Consider the following 19386-nt stretch of genomic DNA (forward strand, 5'->3'; position numbering starts at 1 on the left):
ACTGAATTATAAATCTTTTTCTTAATCCTTGTCTTCCCAGATAATGACCACATTCATTAGTGTCATTTTGAATACAAAAGTGTCCTATGGGCTTTTCCCTGATGATAAAAGCCTTCTTCATCTTTTGGTTTTCCCTGAGGTTGAATAGTTTAGGCTTTCTGAGTACTTGATTATAAATCATTCTTTATCTTATTCTAGGATGTACAGGACAAAGTTGTGCTTTTGGGCTGGTGATCTCTTCATCTTGTTAGTTAAACCCAGTTGTCCTGATCTGTTCCCTTTCTCAATTATATATGTGTCTGTTTAATATACCTTAGTACAGAAAATACCAGAATTTGATTCAGCTCAATAAACAGTTTGCCATAGGATTTACACAACATGCAAATAACAGTATTTAAAATTTTTTTCAATTCACCAAAAATAATTGTATGTATTACTTTCAGAAAGCACATCTATTATACAAATTGAGATATAAAAATGATGGTCAATGGGAGAGGGCTTCCTGTACCTTGAATATTCTGCTAAGAGATTTACTTCCACAACCTCACTGAATCTTCATGAATGCCTTTAAAAGGCACTAGTTCAATTATTTAATTAAAATGTAAATATTTTAAAGCTGGCTTAGTACAAATAAAAAAGAGAAAAAACTTATAAGCTTTGCATTCATATATAAAGCATGTTCTACTTTATAAAATGCTAATAATGTTATAATCCTGTGTTATTTCATTTTATGGACAATTTGGCATAATTTCCAGGTTTGCAAAGATGTCATCTAAGTTTGATTGTTTTCCAAAAGCCTTGATAAAACAGAAAAAGTGTTAATGAAGGACAAATTATAGGAACTCATAATGTGGTATTTGCTGCTTAAGAAGCATGTGTGGAAATGCTATAAGTGAAAGAACTGTATCTGCATTTAATGTATAATTTTTGATATTTAAACTGAGCCTCCTGAAATAGGTTTCGGAATAAAAATGCGATGTCAATGACTGTATAGTTTGCTACGGATTCAGACCCCCTACAGTGGAGCTCTCCAAATCCAAGTGTCAACTTATCTCCTGACAAAGGAAGTCAAAGGTCATGCCAAATCCATCTCCAATTCTTCAAATCTTCTATTTAAATCGGATATTTTCAATGATGACTTTTTTTTTTCTTTGCCATGAGATAAGAATGAAAGGAATCGTTTCTATTTGTCAAAGCTTGGCCATCATTCGAATTCAAAGAAGAGCATAAGCTACAGGTATCACTTTATGGAGTAATATTTGGCAGAGTGGTATGCTTTTGTTAAAAGAATACAGGAGGAAAAAATGTATCTCTCTATATATAGTCAACATTGGCCACAAAATATCAAGGAATAAGGACATCTAGGATACTTGTGAGAGTGACTTGTAGATTTTCAAATTTTCTCCTAATATTTTTACATGCGCGAACCGAAAAGAGTTTAAATCATGCTGCTCCAATTACTGTTCCAAGAAAAAGCACCAAAAAGAGGAAAAGCTGTTCCCACATTGTCTTCGTAGCCTCCGCTAGCTGAAGAAAATGGTTTGGCCGTGAGGAACTGCTCACATGAATTCTTACGCTTCATGTCTGTATACTCGCTCTCATTTTATCTTCCAGAGAAAATGGAAAACATTTTCACATTGTCCAGTAAACACCATACAGCAATGCATGTAGTTATTTACTTGCTGTCTTTGAATAATGGGAAAAACAGTGGGGTGCTGCAAGTGAAATCGTCCAAATGGGAAGGATTTGCTAATGACAAACATTCTCCTTCCTCCCTCTATTCCTCTAAGTAAGCACTCTGGTGACCAAATCTTCTGCGTGACTTGGCGCTCTAAGAAACACAGTTGACTCCTGGAATCCCACCCATCTATGAGGCATAGAAACCCCTCCTCTTCTCCCTGCCTGCAACCAACCCTTTTAATCAGGCAATTCTGAATATGGGAAAGGCAATATAGTTAGAGTAGAAGGTGTGATTTTGTTGAAAAGACAGTTAGAAATGTTAAGAAATAAGGCAGGTAGGTAGCTCAGGAAGAGTGATTTGATGTTTTGGATTTATAAGTAGCAAAGGGGGAGTTGAAATTTAGAATTATCAGTACACTTTGTGTCTTTCTGTAGAATCCTGCTTCAGGTAACGTTTCAAAGTTTTGGAAAAGTAAATTCCTGCTTTCACCCACAGAGGCGTTAGAGGTGACTGAAGCAAGATCAGACGGCTCTTTTGAGCCAACATTTAATCCTAGCTCTTGATGAGTGATTCCAGTCTATGGGTCTTGCTGGGTCAGGATTCTTCACCTGTTCAGTATTGGTTACTGTGGCTGATTTCATGGCTATTTGGTGTAGATTATACGTGTCAGCAGATTGTAAATATAAATAGAGGAAGGAAAAAAATCTGGTAGAAACCACCAGTGACAAAAAGCAGTAGCTAATGAATCTTTTGGATGCTTCACACTTTTGCACTGTGATTTAATAGTTCTTGGTTTGGGTAGATTAAAGTCTCTTTGGTGGAGTCAGTTAAGGACAGTGTGTTTCAATGAGGATTTCTAGGGCTTGGCTAAAGGAATCCACTCAGTTGTGAATTCTCAAGTCCAGAGGCAGCATCTTATTTCTGTTTGAATTTAGTAGTTCGCATAGAGACCAACGCATATAAGATTTCCAATGTTTGTTCAATGAATGAGTGAACGAAAAGGAATGAGTTTAGAAGTGTGGAAGTTGGAAGTAATCATGCATATGTATATAAAAACTAGCCCTTTAAATTATATATTATTTGATAAATAATCTAAAGGTGGTCACAAACATGAACAATTCTGTGACAAGAAGAAATCTGCCAGTCACAAGTGTCTGCTTTGTTGTAAGGAGGACCGTTATTCAATAAGGGCTTTTATAAAATACTAGAAACATATTCTTTCAAGGTGAGTTACCTTGAAAATTAAAGTTTGTAGAAACGAAAACAGAAAATATACATCAAAACTGCTTCCTTATCCTAGACATCAATTTTTATAGACATAGAACAAAGTCAAATATTCCCTTATCTATACTTTCATATGCATTTACTGTGCGATACACACTTTCATAACATAAGCCCTGAAACATATATATTTTCATAATATTACAAGTCCTGAAACGTCTTCTGTGAATTTAGCCTCTGAACACATTTTTAAACAATAGTTTAAAGGTCTCTAGTTTTGGAATATTGGAGGCACAAATCTTAAATAGGTGGCGCCTAATGATAAAAGGGAAATTTGTGTAAATCTATTGGCCTATTTTGAGTCGTTATGTTTGTGAAGTGATATAATTTGACCAGAAGATGGCAGCATTCTGAAAGAAAAAACAAAAACAGGAAAACAAAAAGCAAGGTACTACTACACTTAACATGTTTTTATTCTTTGAAGTGTCAATGATGTTACTGTTTTAGTTAGCATTAATCTTTTTTTGGACATCATCCTTTTCAAGGTGTAAGATGTCCTAATTCCAGGAAAAAAATCTTAGTAATTGTAAAAGTCTACGTGTACTATTTCTCATCAGAGAAGAAAGTCCTTTGAAAGGCCCCATGGTTATCTAAAGGTGATAGAATTTTAAGTTAGCGAAGTATTAATTATCTCTAGGATTCAAATATAATGTTTGAAAAGACTACAAATGACAATCAAATTTATGATCCAAGAAGAGATTAAATATGTTAGAGTTTTCCCTGAAATATCAAAATATCTGTATTGGGTGGAGGAACATTCTTGTGCACTACAAAATACAATGTGTAAAAATGCAATTAAGAAAACCTGAAAAGATTCTTCTACAGATATTACATACATATTTATTGAATTATTTCACTTATTTACAAACCTTTCAAAACTATGTATTCTTAAAACTATTTTAAATTCAGATACCTGATTATATCTATTTCTTTTGTTTGTAACAATATTGAAAGTCTTTCATCAGCCTGAAAAATTAACAGAACTTCCATTATGTGCCTAACTTATTAAAACTTTGATTTAATTTAGTTCCAGAGACGCAGAAAAGAGCATATAGCTCATATCCTTGTAATGTCCCTTCCACTTCATACAGCAAATATAATTACGATAATCTGCTGTGACAATATTCTTAAACCAATTAATGGCTAATGTTGTTTAGTCTGTGTAACTCAGAGATATGCTAGGAATCAGGATAAATAATAAATATATAATGTTAACAGTAATGAAATATATCGAAATAATTTTAATTTTTTGACTCAAGCTTTTAAATGGCATCAGGTATGTAATAATTGTTTTCTGGTTTGATAACATTTTAAAGAAAGTTTTCAGAGGCATGTGGTTAGAAAAATTACATTTAGTATTCCAATATTTCTGAAATGTGAAGAAAAATGATCCTTCAGTCTGAGTCTGAATAAAAATAAGTATCCTTGGGGCCCATTCCTGTGTCCATGCACCTGAAAAGTCAGCATTTGTCCTTTTTACTTCCCTGGAGTCAGCCTGACCTAACTGCCTTCACCCTTTCCTGATCTGACCATTTAGACGCCGCCATAACAGTACAGATGCTCCTTGACTTCCAATGGGGTCATGTTCCAATGAATCCATTGTAAGTTGAAAAAAATCTTAAGTCAAAAATGCACTTAATACACCTAACCTATTGAACATCAAAACTTAGCCTAGCCTATCTTAAATGTGCTTATAACACTTACATTAACCTACAGATGGGCAAAGAGATCTAACACAAAGCCTGTTTTATAAGTGTTGAATATCACATGTAATTTATTGAATACTGTACTGAAAGCATATTTCTTTTGCATCATGCTAATGTCAAAAAATTCTAAGTCAAATCATTGTAAATTGGGGACCCTCTTTATTTACTGCTGAAATCCATCCTTATTTTACTTCAAGTTCTGGGGTACACGTGCAGAACATGCAGGTTTGTTACATAGGTATGCATGTGCCATGGTGGTTTGCTGCACCCATCAATCCGTCATCTAGGTTTCAAGCCCCTCAGTCATTAGGTATTTGTCCTAACATGTATCACAGAATACCACGCAGCTTCTAAAAAGAATGAGTTCGTGTCCTTTGCAGGGACATAGATGAAGCTGGAAACCATCATTCTCAGCAAACTAACACAGGAACCGAAAACCCAACACTGCATGTTCTCACTCATATGTGGGAGTTGAAAAACGAGAACACACACAGGGAGGGGAAATCCATCCTTCTTAATCCCAGAAAGCTGCCGAAGTTTCTAGATCTCAGCAGTGAACCGAACTTTACAGAACCTTTCTGGCCAGGCACCATTCATTCCTTGTCACTGGATCTCTTCCTCACCACCATTCCCATAAATGTTTGACTGGGATAGAAGGAAGTTTCATTAGCACTTGTTAGAACTGAAGAAGGAACCAAGTTCCATAATAGAAAATTATGTCATAAAGACCACAAATAAGAAACGAGTTAGAGTCTAGGCAAACTGATAAACAGTTACATGTTTTTCTCCCCGGAAAACTACTTGGACCCATTTTAAAGCAGAGCCGTCATCGCTTTTTTATTGTATTCACATTTATTTGTATTTGTTTCCATGGTAAGTCAATATTCAAACTATTTTGTAGTGTTTTAACATGTCATCTGACCATCCTGTGTTCAAATTTAATGTTTTAAAGAAAACCCATTGTTTACCTCTACCTTTTTGTGGATGTAAACTCTGCCATTAGCAGGACCAATTAAGGAACCAAGGGGTGGTAGTCATCCCACTTTGGGTTGTATATACTCATCTTTAGTCCTGTTTAAATATAGTTTTAGTGAATGACAAAAAATACCGCTATAACCTTGACTCTAGTTTTCCATTCCTCAAAGTGTTCTTATCTCTCAGAAGGCAGCAGAGATGAAATATGCTCCTGGTATTGATAATTGCAGCTTAGGACACAGCTCCCTGTGATCAGATGTTAAAATTAAAATTTTGACGCAAACCCTAAAGGGGCAAATTCAATATCAAAGTAAGTAGTGAGACAGACCAAGCTGCAGAGCTTGCAAGAAGTATTTGGAGGAGAATGCATTCAAGAACTCAATTCTCCTGCCTTCTTGGAGGTTATAATAGGATCAAGAATCAGAGGCTTTGAGAAAAAGTGATTTGGGATTTTTGTATTCGATGAAAACATCCACCTCCAACACACTTTGCCCTCTAGGGAAGGGTTAATATGGTGCCTGCCCTCATTTCAAGGATGATGAAAAGGACTTCAAAGGGACCTTATAGACGTGGAGGGCTTGACATGTGTCCCCGTCGTGTGGGAGACACAGGAGTCTAACCTGGCTTGTTGGGGTGTCTAGCTGGTGACAAGCCAGAGGGGGTGTGGCTGTATTAGTATCAGCTGGATTCTTAACTTTGGCTGGAAACTGGCAGTGCTTGTGTTTCTCACAGACCAGAGATGTATCACATGGCATCAAGTAAGGGCCTGTCCCTAGGGTTGACTAGAGATATAAAGAAGCCTCAGCCGTGAGAAGATGAAAGTGAGGAAAGTGTTCACGTATCTCTAGGGGTTGTGGAAAAAGTAACTGACCTGCAAAAAAAAAAAAAAAAAAAAAAAAAAAAAAAAAAAAAGTGCAAAGGCCAATTAAGGAAATTACAGGTGTGGTAGCTAATCTCTAATATGTCCTCCAGTGATGTTTGTGTCCTGGCAGATGTGTCTGGTAGAGTCCCCTCTCACATTGATTAGGATAGGTTCATATGACCAGTAGAATACAAGAGACATCCTGGTGTGTGACTTTGAAAGCTAGTTCATAAAAGGCATAGCTGTTTCTGTCTTTGTCTCTTAGATGGTTCACTCTGGAAGAACGCAGCTGCTATGATGTGAGAACATTTTGGTTGCTTCATAGAGAGATCCAGGTGGAAAGGAGCCAATTTGTAACCACATGAGTATACTGTTTTGGAAATGAACCCTCCAGCCCCAGTCAACCCCTAACTGCAGCCTCATGAGAGACCCTGTCCTAAAACTGCTTGAACAAAACACTACTGAATTCTTGATACATGCAAACCCAGGGACATAATAGATGATTAGTACTGTTTTCAGTCATTAAATTAAGGAAGATTTGTTATGCAGCAATAGATAGCTGGTATGGATTTTTAGGCTACCATAACAACAACAACAAAAAACCCCTAAAATCTGACAAAATATGATAGGGACTTTGAGATTGGGGGGGCAGGTGGATGCTAGACAGTTGTAAACAGAATACTACTGAAAGGACATCAAACATACTGTTAGCATGAGTCAGGTAGCTTTTGAGGGAGCTTTCAGTGAAAGCTTAAAGAAAAATGAAGAAAGTGTTATTAGGAAAATGGAATCCTTCTTATTTAGAGGAAAAAAGTTTAGCAATATTGTTGTGTGTGGTAATGTAGAAAGAAAAAGTGTACCTAAAGAACTTAGTGATCTAGATAAGGAGATTTCCAGACTTGGTTAAAGATAATTTCTGACTTCTTATTATGTGTACTGAAATGAAAAAGAGAGAGAAGCTAAAGGAGTGTTAAAATATAAAGGTGCCAGAATTTGTTGGATTCAAAAATAAAACTGTTTCTTCACAACCTTTCCAGACAGCAAATGATATTACAATAAAGAAATAATAAGAACAAATCTAGATCACACTGAAGAAAATGTGATCTCAAAATCCTTTGCTAAGACCTCAGAAATATCTGAGATGATACCTCAGATAACTATTCAGGCAGTTCTAAGTCCTCTAGAATTTTTGAAAGATACGTCACAGATCCTGTACATTAAAAAGTAGGACTTAAAAGAATTATGAAGACAATGTCTTTCAGAAGCCTCAATAGATGCCTGAGGTAGAGAAAGACATATCTTGATGAATTTTCTAAGTGTGACTTTTGGGTAATGGATCGAGCCCTAATAAGATACATGAGAAATACACAAAGTGTAAAGAGATCATATTAGCAGAAACACCTCTAGCTTGGCTCAACAGGTTAAGAGATAGTGAAAAATTAAAAGAGACCTTTGGACCACCAAATTATCACAGTCAGAAAACAAGATGAGAAATCATCTCACTTGCAAACATTGGGCATTTCATTAGAAAAAGGAAGAATGACTCAAAGGGCACAACATCGCACAGGAAGGACTGGTGGATCAACCCCAGGAAGTGGTATGAATGATTTGAGCCAAAGACCTTCAAATATGTGCCCTGTTGTTTTTCAGGATTTCTACAGACCAGGGACACTTATGTGCCTTCTGTTTCCTCCTTTTATTGAATGAGAGGGTCTAGAGTTGTTATTCTATATCTGCCATACCACTGTATGTTCGGTGTGTTTGCGTATGTTCAGAGAAAGAACTATACCTGAGGGGCTGTGCTTGAAGAAGTGCACCTGAGACCTGCAGAGTCTCATCTGCACCCGGATTGGATTTATTTAACAAAATCTTGAACTTGGAACAGATGCTATCTTTTGGGGACCATATGGAACAGGTCAGTGCTTTTGCATCCATCAGAGAAATGACACATTGTGTTAATGAGCCTCCAAGTTGCCACTCAATAATTCTTTTATAAACATGCCCTTGTTTAGACCTTTTCCAACATTGAACAGGGCTAGTCTGCGTGATCAGTACGGTACAGAAGATAAGACCGTTTGACTTCCTTGATTTCTTTCACTTGCATCGGTGTAAGTCAGGTACCACCACATGAGAACACTCAAGCATCGCCATTGAGAAGAATAACATAGAGAAGACCCAATGCTCGAACACCAATTTTCCAGCCACATGAATAAGTCAATTTGGAAGCAGTTCTTGTAGCCCTGGTAAAACCTTTAGCGGATGGCATTCCAGCAGACACCTGACTGCAACTTCATGAAAGACCCGTACAACTAAGTTGCTATCAAATTTCTGACACACTAGGAATTGTGAGATTGACTGCACAACAAACCCCTCTGAATTTAATGGCTTAAAATGGTACTAATCATCAATTATGTTCCATGGTATGCATGTATCAGGAATTCAGGAGTGGTTTGTTCAGGCAAAGTCTTTCATGAGGTTGCGTTATTGTTACTTTAAGCCACTAAGTTTAATTTATCATACAACAACAGATGATTGATATAGCAGACGACAGATTAATATCTTGTAGACCTACAGATTGTGTATTTTCATCCAGTGAGAACTTTCCTGTTCTTGCCAGGCCCCTGCTCCCCATCACAAAGCCGCTAGCAAGCGATGTGTAGAATGATCTAGAAAGAAAAAGGAAGCAGAATACTCCTATCCCACAATCTTCCCTGGTTGCAGGTAGACACCTACCTTAAGACAGACAAAACTCTCTGTGTGTGTGTGCGTGTGTGTGTGTGTGTGTTTGTGTGTGTATCATTGGACTTAAAACAAAAACTACAAGTGGGAGAATGATCTCCCAACTTTGATATATACACAAAATGCTAAATGTGAAATTAAATACTTGGTTAATATTTGCTTGGGAAGCCTTACAGGGAAAGGAAGACTGAACTATTGATTATTAAAGATATTGAACATATTGGTTTCTGAATTGAGACTATTATATTTTGGAATTTAAAATATTTGTGTTAGGGAAGAATATCTGGTAAGAATCGTGGGAGTTCCTGAGTTTTTGTCTAAGTGGGAGGGACAAAGTAGCTGACATGGGATGTTCCTAGTGGTAGGTGTAAGAAAAAAATAAATTTTCTTTGTGATTGCATTCCCTTAAGTGATGCACATTTAAGATAAGGCTACACTGCTAGGAGAACAATGAAACAATGGAAAGGATGATAAAACTTCCTTCAATAAAGCTTTTTGGCCAGCCTTTGTCTTTCTTTGCATCACTGCCAAACATCCTATCCTTTTATCACCCTTCCATCTCTTCTCTCCTCCACAATCTGAGTCCATTTTTCCACTCGACTTGTAGAGTTATAGTTTTTTAAAATATAAATCAAATTCATTTTGTTTTCTTGTTGAAAAACCATCTGCACATTTCCCTTAAGGTATATTTTTTTTTAAAAAAACAAAACATTGAAAGTTCTCTACAAACTCTCCCAAAAGGCTATTCTAGCTATACTTTCTGCCAGTTGGAGCTATGTGCAGCATACTTTATTCAAATTAGGTTACCCAATATCCCATGAACAGACTACTATTTTTGCTCTCTGATGTTTTTACATCTTCTTCCTCTTCCCCTTTCTTCACCTGGGAAACTCCTGGTCATTGTTAAAGGTTACATTTCATGGTCATTTTCTCTGGGATGTCTTACCACCTGAGGGTTTTCGCCTTTTCCTTTATTGTTTTTCATGTTTTCTTTTCCTTCTTCCTTCCCTCTCTCCTTCCCTCCCTCCTCCCCTCTGTCCGTCCTTCCTTCCTTCCTTCCTTCCTTCCTTCCTTCCTTCCTTCCTTCCTTCCTTCCTTTCTTTCTTTTTCTTTCTCTCTTCCTTCCTTTCCTTTCTTTTTTCTTTCCTTCCTTTCTTTTTTTCCTTCCTTCCTTCCTTCCTTCTCTCTCTCTATTTTCTTTCTCTCATTCATTCATTCATTCATTCATTCATTCATTCATTCAAGGTCTCCCTGTTTCCCAGGCTAGAGTACAGTGGCTATTCATAAGCATGACTATAGCACACTACAGCCTTGAATTCCAGACCTTAGGAATTCTCCTGCCTCAGCTTCCTGAGTAGTTGGGACTACAGGCTCCCACTGTCTGTAACATAATGTATACATGTCTTTAACATTTAATCATCTGTTAATAACTTAAATTTGGTATTCATTGTAATACCATTTCATAATCATGTATTTGGGTATTTGCTGCTCGTGTCAGAGTATGTGCCACATGAAGGTGACGTCCTGGCTTGTGTGGTAGAGCCTGCAGAGCTATTCCTAGGCTCTTCCTCAGGACAAGGGAACCAATAACCCAGCAGCTGAGAACAGCAGATGCCAATGGCTGTGGCTGCTTTCCCTATTGGGAAAGACTCTGGGCCTCAAAGAACTGCCCCACTCAACATTCCAGTACTTTCTAGGACCAGCCTAAAGTCATGGTTGGCTGGTACAGGATGCAGAGGTCCAGCCTCCTTGCCTTAATTTGCAACAACTCTGAAAGGTCACCTAGGCTTCAGAGCTTTCCAAGGAATACACGGAGGCTGGAGTTGTCACTGCATGGCAGCTCAGTCCAACTCTGTTCCCTCTCAGTCTACCTTCCTTATGTCCAATCATGTCAAGCTCTTGAGAACACTCACCAATATGCCTTTCCAGGAAATTCTTGGTCTTACAGTCTGATTCCAAGAATTCCAATCATGTCATACCCCCTTTTTACATTTTGAAAATTCTGTCTCAATACCTGGCACAGTGGTTTATGCATAACCCTAATTGGTTCTTTATAACTGTTTTTAAAAAGTGGGTTAGGTCTCATAATCTAATAATGACAATGTTCAAAGCCTTAATAGTATTTGAGTTCAACTACATTATAAATTGAGAAGGCTCTGTTTAATTAAAAATGTAGAATAATATAAAGACATAGAGATTAAAGAGCCATATTATACATGTCTTATAATTTTGTTCTTTACCTTTGAATTATCTTAAAATAAGGAGTTCAATTATCTAATAAGTATAAGAAACTTTTGACTTCACTAATAATAAAAAAGGTCCTTTAACTAATATGCAATTCCTTTTTGGTTCCATATAACTACATAAGGGAATATTAGAAATGGAGATCACCAAGTATGTAGAACCTCCTGCCATTGTGTGTGTGTGTGTGTGTGTAGCATTGGACTTAACACAAAATACAAAAATAAAACTACAAATACATTAAGTGGGAGAATGATCTCACAACTCTGATATATCCACAAAATGCTAAATGTGAAATTAAATATTTGGTTAATATTTGCTTGGGAAATATCTTTAAATGGAAATTCTACTAGTTTTCAATTGTAAATGTTCATCTTCTAAAAAATCATTTAATATTCTGACTTAATTCCACAAAAGAAACAACATAAAAAATAATGTCCAGTGATCTATCTAAAACCCTGTGTTCCAAAGTATTGAATTTGTTCTACATTAAGACCTCAATGATTTGGGCCAGCAGAACCCTAGACCCGGGCTAGGTTGAGTTGCTCTAATCTGGAGTCTGCTGTCTTTTACATTTTGTTTCTGTTTCTTATTGTCTGTCCAGTCCAGGGTTCAGAATTTACTGATGAAAAAACCTTAGAAACGAATGCAATGACGTGGCCGGGCGCGGCGGCTCACGCCTGTAATCCCAGCACTTTGGGAGGCCAAGACGGGCGGATCACGAGGTCAGGAGATCGAGACCATCCTGGCTAACACGGTGAAACCCTGTCTCTACTAAAAAAATACAAAAATTAGCCGGGCGCGGTGGCGGCCGCCTGTAGTCCCAGCTATACCGGAGGCTGAGGCAGGAGAATGGCTTGAAACCAGGAGGCGGAGCTTGCAGTGAGTGGAGATCGCGCCACTGCACTCCAGCCTGGGCGACAGGGCGAGACTCCGTTTCAAAAAAAAAAAAAAAAAAAAAAAAATGAATGCAATGCCTTAGCAACAGGGAAGTACTGGGGGCAACTTTGTGGGGATATTCTTGGAAATGAAACAGGCTTGTCCCAGAGGCTGCCTGGACATAAAAAAAATATTCGTCAACATTTTCCTCTCTCTTATAATTCGTTTAGTATAGAATTTAAATGAAATCTGTGTCATGGATTACTCAAAAAACATCTTATAAAGAAGGCCAATGTATAAAAGAGATAAAGCTCAGTCAGCTTGGCTGGGACAGGTATAGGAAGGCAGTTTTGGGGGTGCCCTAGAGTGCATGGTGGGAGTGGCCCTGATTTATTTGGTTATTAGTGCTTGTCTGCATCATTCTCTGCATTTCATATTATAACTAATTTGGTAAATGCTTATCTAGTAAATTACTACGGTCCTGATACAAAGATGGGGCCTTCAAAATGAATAAACAAAACAACAACAACAACAACATGGATAAAGCAATCTACAGTAAAGATGAAACAACGAGAGTCAATTTCATTACATCAATGGATTTTCCTTTGAAGGAATCTACTGATTCAGGAGGTCATCTGGATTATACTAGCTTGTTAAAGTAGAAAGACTAGAGAATCGGTAAAACCCAACAATGACAACAAAAATCTAAGGAGTATAGACGATTGATTGAAAAATAAATGAAACGAGTACATATAGTATTCATTAAATACCCAAAACATCAAGGATAAAGGAGGTTTTCAAGTGATGGCGTCTCAGGACTCCACGAGGATACAGAGTAAACAATTCCTTTACTTTCAGATTTCTGTTACATGAGTCCAAATATTTCGATATGTGATTTTCAGGCTACTCAGATGGTTGGCTTATATTTTTATTGTTTCACTTTGAAATTTGGTATGCGGTTGATTCAGCTCAAAACTATAGTCAAGAAGGCTGTCTGTGTAACCTTTGTATATTCACATGAAATCCTTGCTTAAATATTTCAGTGACTTCAACTGTCTTTAAGACGTGAGCACAGAGGCCATCAAATGCCTGGGACAGAATTAATTATCAATCTGTTAGCAAGAAGGTGGAAAAATATGGGAAAATATTTAATATGTAATTAGAGCTTTGAGACAACTAGGTTTGAAATGAATAAAGTGAAGACTGTGAAAATGACTTACCAGTTATTATTACTCCTCAGTGCTATGAATTATATTCTTGGTTGCTATGTTGTGGCATGCTGTTGGCTTGCCATTTTATATTGCCCAGAAGTGACTGGCAGTTGTTATTTCTCTTGGACGAAAATATGAGTTGAATTCAAGAAATCAACATCGGTCCATGGAAAAACTAAATTTTTCTCATTGTAATGATGATAACATGCAAAGTACTATTCATATGACTAAAATCTTAGGTTGCAGGAATGATTTTTAAGTATTTTTTTATGCTGTTAATCTATTCAATTCTAACCTATCATTCATTTATGTTCATTTTTTCCCATATTTCTTTTGGTTTTATGAATTCTGCTCCAGACACTTAATTAACCAGATTACTACAAACTAAACACAAGAGAGAAAAACAAGTTTGCCAGCCCCAAAAATTATTTAACTATTATGTGTTCAGAGCTTAGTATTATATATATAAAGATAAAAGTTATTCTCGACAAAATGAAATTCCAAGATTCAAAGTGGAAAGATGTGTATGAGGAGGTGACTGTGAAGATGGATTAACCCATCACAGACAAAACTGTCTTGAGTTAACATGTCAATGAATTGGAAACAGACGTCAGTATCTTAAAACAACAAGAAATGAGAGAATTTTGAATTTATTTGAAATATAAAAGTAAATGGCTGTGGAAATATTTCTGTTTGGTCCAGAGTTAATGAATTGCACATTTATTTATTATTTCAAAATTCAGACTAGGTGAATGAAATCCTCTATGCTTTTAAATCATAGAATTCTAAGAAATATCACATTATAATAATCGTTGAACAATTTCCTTTTTAGAAACTTTTTTTCCAGCTCTCTCGTGGCTCAATTCTTCTTTAAAAAGCTATAATTTTGCCTATTTTTCTTTCTCATAAACAATGAGGATCTTACTAACAGAAGCAAATCTTTCTTTAAAAATCCACATACTTTAATGTGATGGCTTTGTCATGTCAAAATAAAATTGCCACATTCAAAAGCATTACATCAAAAGACATTCTTTTCTAAGACTATTACATTTGTGTTTAAATGTTTTAATTAAAAACTGCATTAATTCCAATTTTTTGATGTTTCTGAAGAAGTTGTCTAAACTTCCCTTACAAATTCCATGTATATCATTTTTTCCTGTAGTATGTTGACTGTTTCTTTCCTCAGGATGTGAAAACTAATAATAACACATGTGATACCATAAAATACTATTTAAATTCTAGCCAATTTTACATATTACCTTGAATTCTTTCCCCAAGACTTCAGTGAAAATAAACATTTGCAGTTTCTACTTGTAAAAGAAGTACTTTATCTTTCTGTTTTGTTTTAAATATTGAACAGCATTAGGGAAAATTGCCAATCTTCTTAAAAAATTCATCTGATAACCATTTAAGCAAACATATAGTATATAATAACATGGTGAAACAAAATAAAGCTATCACTAAAATTTTGCCTTTAAATTTAATTTTAAGTGATACTTTAAAATGATGTGAAAGGTAGAATTTCAATATTAGTGTTTCAGTTTTATTACCTCTCACTCATATATCACAAGCACAGTGACTTTAGTTTAATGATCATATCTATGGGATATGTGATTGGATTTAGAAATATAAAACCTGGTTTACATTGAAATTACTAAGGGAAAACCTTGGTGGTTTTTCTTTTGTTTTTGGATCAGTTTTATTCTTGCTTATATGTGGTATAGTTGGAACAAATGCAAATGACATTTTATAGTTTCATAGAAGAATCAGTTTTCAAATATACCTAAAGTATGGCCTAATTTATTGCAAAGGTAATACCATGCAATGATCCATTAGGAAATAAACCCAAATGAAGTCATCCTTGTCAATGTACCTGCAGCATATTTATTATTTATAGCGAAGATGTTCACATGTTCAACACTGAGTTACTTCACTGAATAACTGACTGAACTATGAAAACTCAAATGTAGCATTTCTTTATGGGGAGTTACACAGTCTTTAAAATCGGATGGAGTTCTTGACAGTGTTCCCAGAAATGTGTAAATGTATACATTTAAAAATTATGTATAAAAATATGTAAAAGCATGCATATATAAATTATGCATGCATAATTTAAAATATAATTTTACAGGTTCAGGAATGTAGTTGATTAATAAATTCCAAAATAAGAATTTTTTTTCCTAATCCCTTGTGGCTAATTCATCATGGAGTAATGTCATATTCCCAATCAGATTGTCTTAGACATCTTTAATAAACTCTCCACTGAAATAGTATTTTATTGGCATTGTAATTTTTATTTTTAAGCAGCGCCACATGGAATTCTTTTTCAGTGGCAATAATTAACAAGTTGATTATTATTTGTAAAAGGCACCCATTAACCTTTGTTCTACCTTAGAAGCTTTTCTGTTTTGAAACTATTTCTCAGATCATTCCAGAGCTGAAACTTCTATCCCAGATACAAACAAAACTACACTATACATTGGTAACAATAAACAGATCTGCATTTGTTGTTTCTGTGTTTATCCTGAGCAACAGTTTTATACATAATTAATATCATTTATACTGACAGATTATATGATTACATAAGAACTTAATAATTACTAATTTGGTTCGCTTTAAAAATTCTGCATAGTTAAGAATTATTCAACACAGGCTTTTTGAAAATAACATCAAAATAACACTTCAGAAAATATGTTATTTTTGAAAAATAACATCTGATGCGAATATATACACACACAAGTACACAAATATATGCATATATAATCTATTTTATGTGTATACATATATACACATTCATTCACACACATATACATATGTAAACATATATATGTAAAATCTGTGGTGGATGTATGATATAGAAAATGATGTTAGAAGCATGTAACCCACACTATGCTTTGATGAGCCAGGCATTGTTTTTTATTGTTCAGTAAACCTTTTCTTGTTCACTTTGAGTATTCAAATATTAGTGACATTTTGTTTCTGATATAATAACAGCTCAAGCCAATTTATATTAGTCCTGAATCCAGGTGCTAAGCCTGTGAATCTGGGTGTAGTATAGTGTTCAGGAGCCTTGAGGATCTGGGTACCATATCCTGTGTACTCTTGATGATGATCTTGGTTATTCTACACAGTAGAATGCTAGACTCTCCTTGTTCCTTCAGTTACTTATTTTACAAACAGCAATTTTTTTTCTTGTTATCTGGGGCTTGGCTCTTTTTTTCATAAATATTTGATTAATACTGATTTAATGAATATCTGTGCTTATAAGTAAAGTATCTTTAGGAAAAACAACTATCACAAAACCTCAGCGATTTTAATGTTCAGTTTTAAAACCTTTCATGAAACAATCCTATATTAATAAATACCAGGAACAACTCAAGCCACTGAAGAAAGAGTGATATCAGTGTACTGCTGTACATGAATCAAAGCACTTTACATAAAATGATACAGGGGCTGCGGGTTGTTTATGGAAGAGTCTAGTATGAAAGGTATTGTGAGACTGTGTCAAAAGAACCAAACAGAATTTAGGAGAGAAATTGATGAGCTTGGTGACATGACACAATAGGCCTCTTCTTTTTACTAATGTGTGTTTTGACAGTGGATAACTTAACATTTTAACTTTTTCATTTTTTTAATGAAATATATCTCAGAAATCTATATTAATGCTTAATTTTCAGCATGATCTATACATAGAATTAATGAAAAATCTGACGATGACTCATTGGTCCTATTCTAAGAATAAGTTTAAAAGAAAAATAATCTTATTGAAAAATAGGCATTTAGAAACCCAGAGACCTTACACACAAAAGGAAAGCCAAATTTCTGTGGTTGTTACTGTGGTCACCACTATAAACAGATTTCATAGCAGCAAATCAAAGGTAACCTTAATTATGGAATGAAGGTGGGCATGCTGTCAAATTGTCATTACAGAGCAGAGGGTTAGTTCATTATAGTTTGATGTATTAAGTAGGTGTTCTTCGAATTTCATATTTCTACTTAATATTAAAATTAAAACTTTTGTTCATGGTAAAAAGAACAGCTCTGTAGGCTATCACAGTTTTCTCTCTCTTCATAAAGTATCTAGACTGCTATTACATATCATTTATTCCTTAAGCTCCAAATTGTGGGAGAAAGTATCTGTTTAATCTCCCATAGACAAAATTCTTCATTCTGATATTCCAACCAGAAAATTGATCCATGGCCCAATAATTACTTTTGAACTGTAGTGAAAAGGGTGTACCTAGAAGAATAGCAACACCAATAACAAGAAAAAAAGAAAACACCCCCACACAAATTGAAAAAATTATTCCCCTCAAAACAAAAGTGTAGCTTCATCCATGTCTGCAAAGGACATGGTCTCATTCCTTTTTATGACTGCATAGTATTCCATGGTGTATATGTACGACATTTTCTTTATCCAGTCTATCATTGGTGGGCATTTGGGTTGGTTCCATGTCTTTGCTACTGTAAACAGTGCTTTAATAAACATACATGTACATGTGTCTTTACAGAAGAATGATTTATATTTCTTTGGATATATACTCAGTAATGGGATTGCTGGGTCAAATACTTCTGATTCTAGATCCTTGAGGAATTGTCACATTGACTTTCACAATGGCTGAACTAATTTACATTCCCACCTTAAACCTAGATGGCGGGTCGATAGGTGCAGCAAACCACCATGGCACACGTATACATACGTATGTAACAAACCTGCACGTTCTGCACATGTATCCTGGAACTTAAAAAATAAGAAAAATAGGCCAGGCGCGGGGGCTCACGCCTGTAATCCCAGCACTTCGGGAGGCTGAGGCGGGCAGATCACGAGGTTAGGAGATCAAGACCATCCTTGCTAACACAGTGAAAGCCGGTCTGTACTAAAAATACAAAAATTAGATGGGCGTGGTGATGGGTGCCTGTAGTCCCAGCTACTTGGGAGGCTGAGGCAGGAGAATGGCGTGAACCCGGGGGGCAGAGCTTGCAGTGAGCGGAGATCACACCACAATACTCCAGCCTGGGCAACAGAGCAAGACTCCATCTCAAAAAATATATATATACACATATATATGTGTATACATGTATATATATATGTGTGTGTATATGTATGTACTTCTGTGTAACTGTATTGACCACATTTATAAACACAGGGGTAAGTGAAGAAAGACCAAGCAACTGCACACATTCTTCAACACTTTGTTATGAATTATGAGGCACTCACTCACTGAAATTTGTATGTTCCAAGAGAGAAAGTGGATGCCATTGGTAATTATATCAGGGAGAAAAGAACTGCCCTGCAGGATAGTAGCAGGTGCTTTAAAAAAATGAATTATCTTGCCAGTTCCTCCTATTCCCAATATATACAGTATTATTATAGCCTGTATAGCATTTCACTGTTTACATACTTACCTCCTTTTGCTGGAATGTAAGCTGTTTAAAGACAGGGAATATGTTTTATTCTTCTCCAAGTCTTTTTCATGTAGCCTAGTGCATGGCATGTAGTAGATGTTCAATAAATATTTATTCCATAAAAATGTTTTAGATATAAATAACATAAGGAATTTAATTTCTATGTAAATATTTAAACCATGCATATCTGTCATTTAAATGATATATTTTCATTCTTGCAATTGCAGCAAATCTATCATGTTTTAAAATCAGAGCATTATCTTCTGAGTCCTATTTTAGACTTGACTTTTATTTTAAAGGCAGTGAACAAGCAATCCAAACTTGTTTTTTTGTGTTAAGCTACCATGGGCATAAAAAATAATACGACGCTATGATTTTCACTAAACTAGGAAAGGTTATTTTGGA

General features: G+C 35.6%; 1 protein-coding gene across 6 annotated transcripts in view; it reads right to left on the reverse strand.

The window, feature by feature from the left end:
• The window catches only part of DLC1 (DLC1 Rho GTPase activating protein), a 522133-nt gene that overhangs the window by 289422 nt on the left and 213325 nt on the right, over nt 1-19386 (reverse strand). The window lies entirely within an intron of this gene.

Source organism: Macaca fascicularis, chromosome 8, assembly GCF_037993035.2.
Source record: "Macaca fascicularis isolate 582-1 chromosome 8, T2T-MFA8v1.1".
In the NCBI taxonomy this organism is placed as follows: Eukaryota; Metazoa; Chordata; class Mammalia; order Primates; family Cercopithecidae; genus Macaca; species Macaca fascicularis.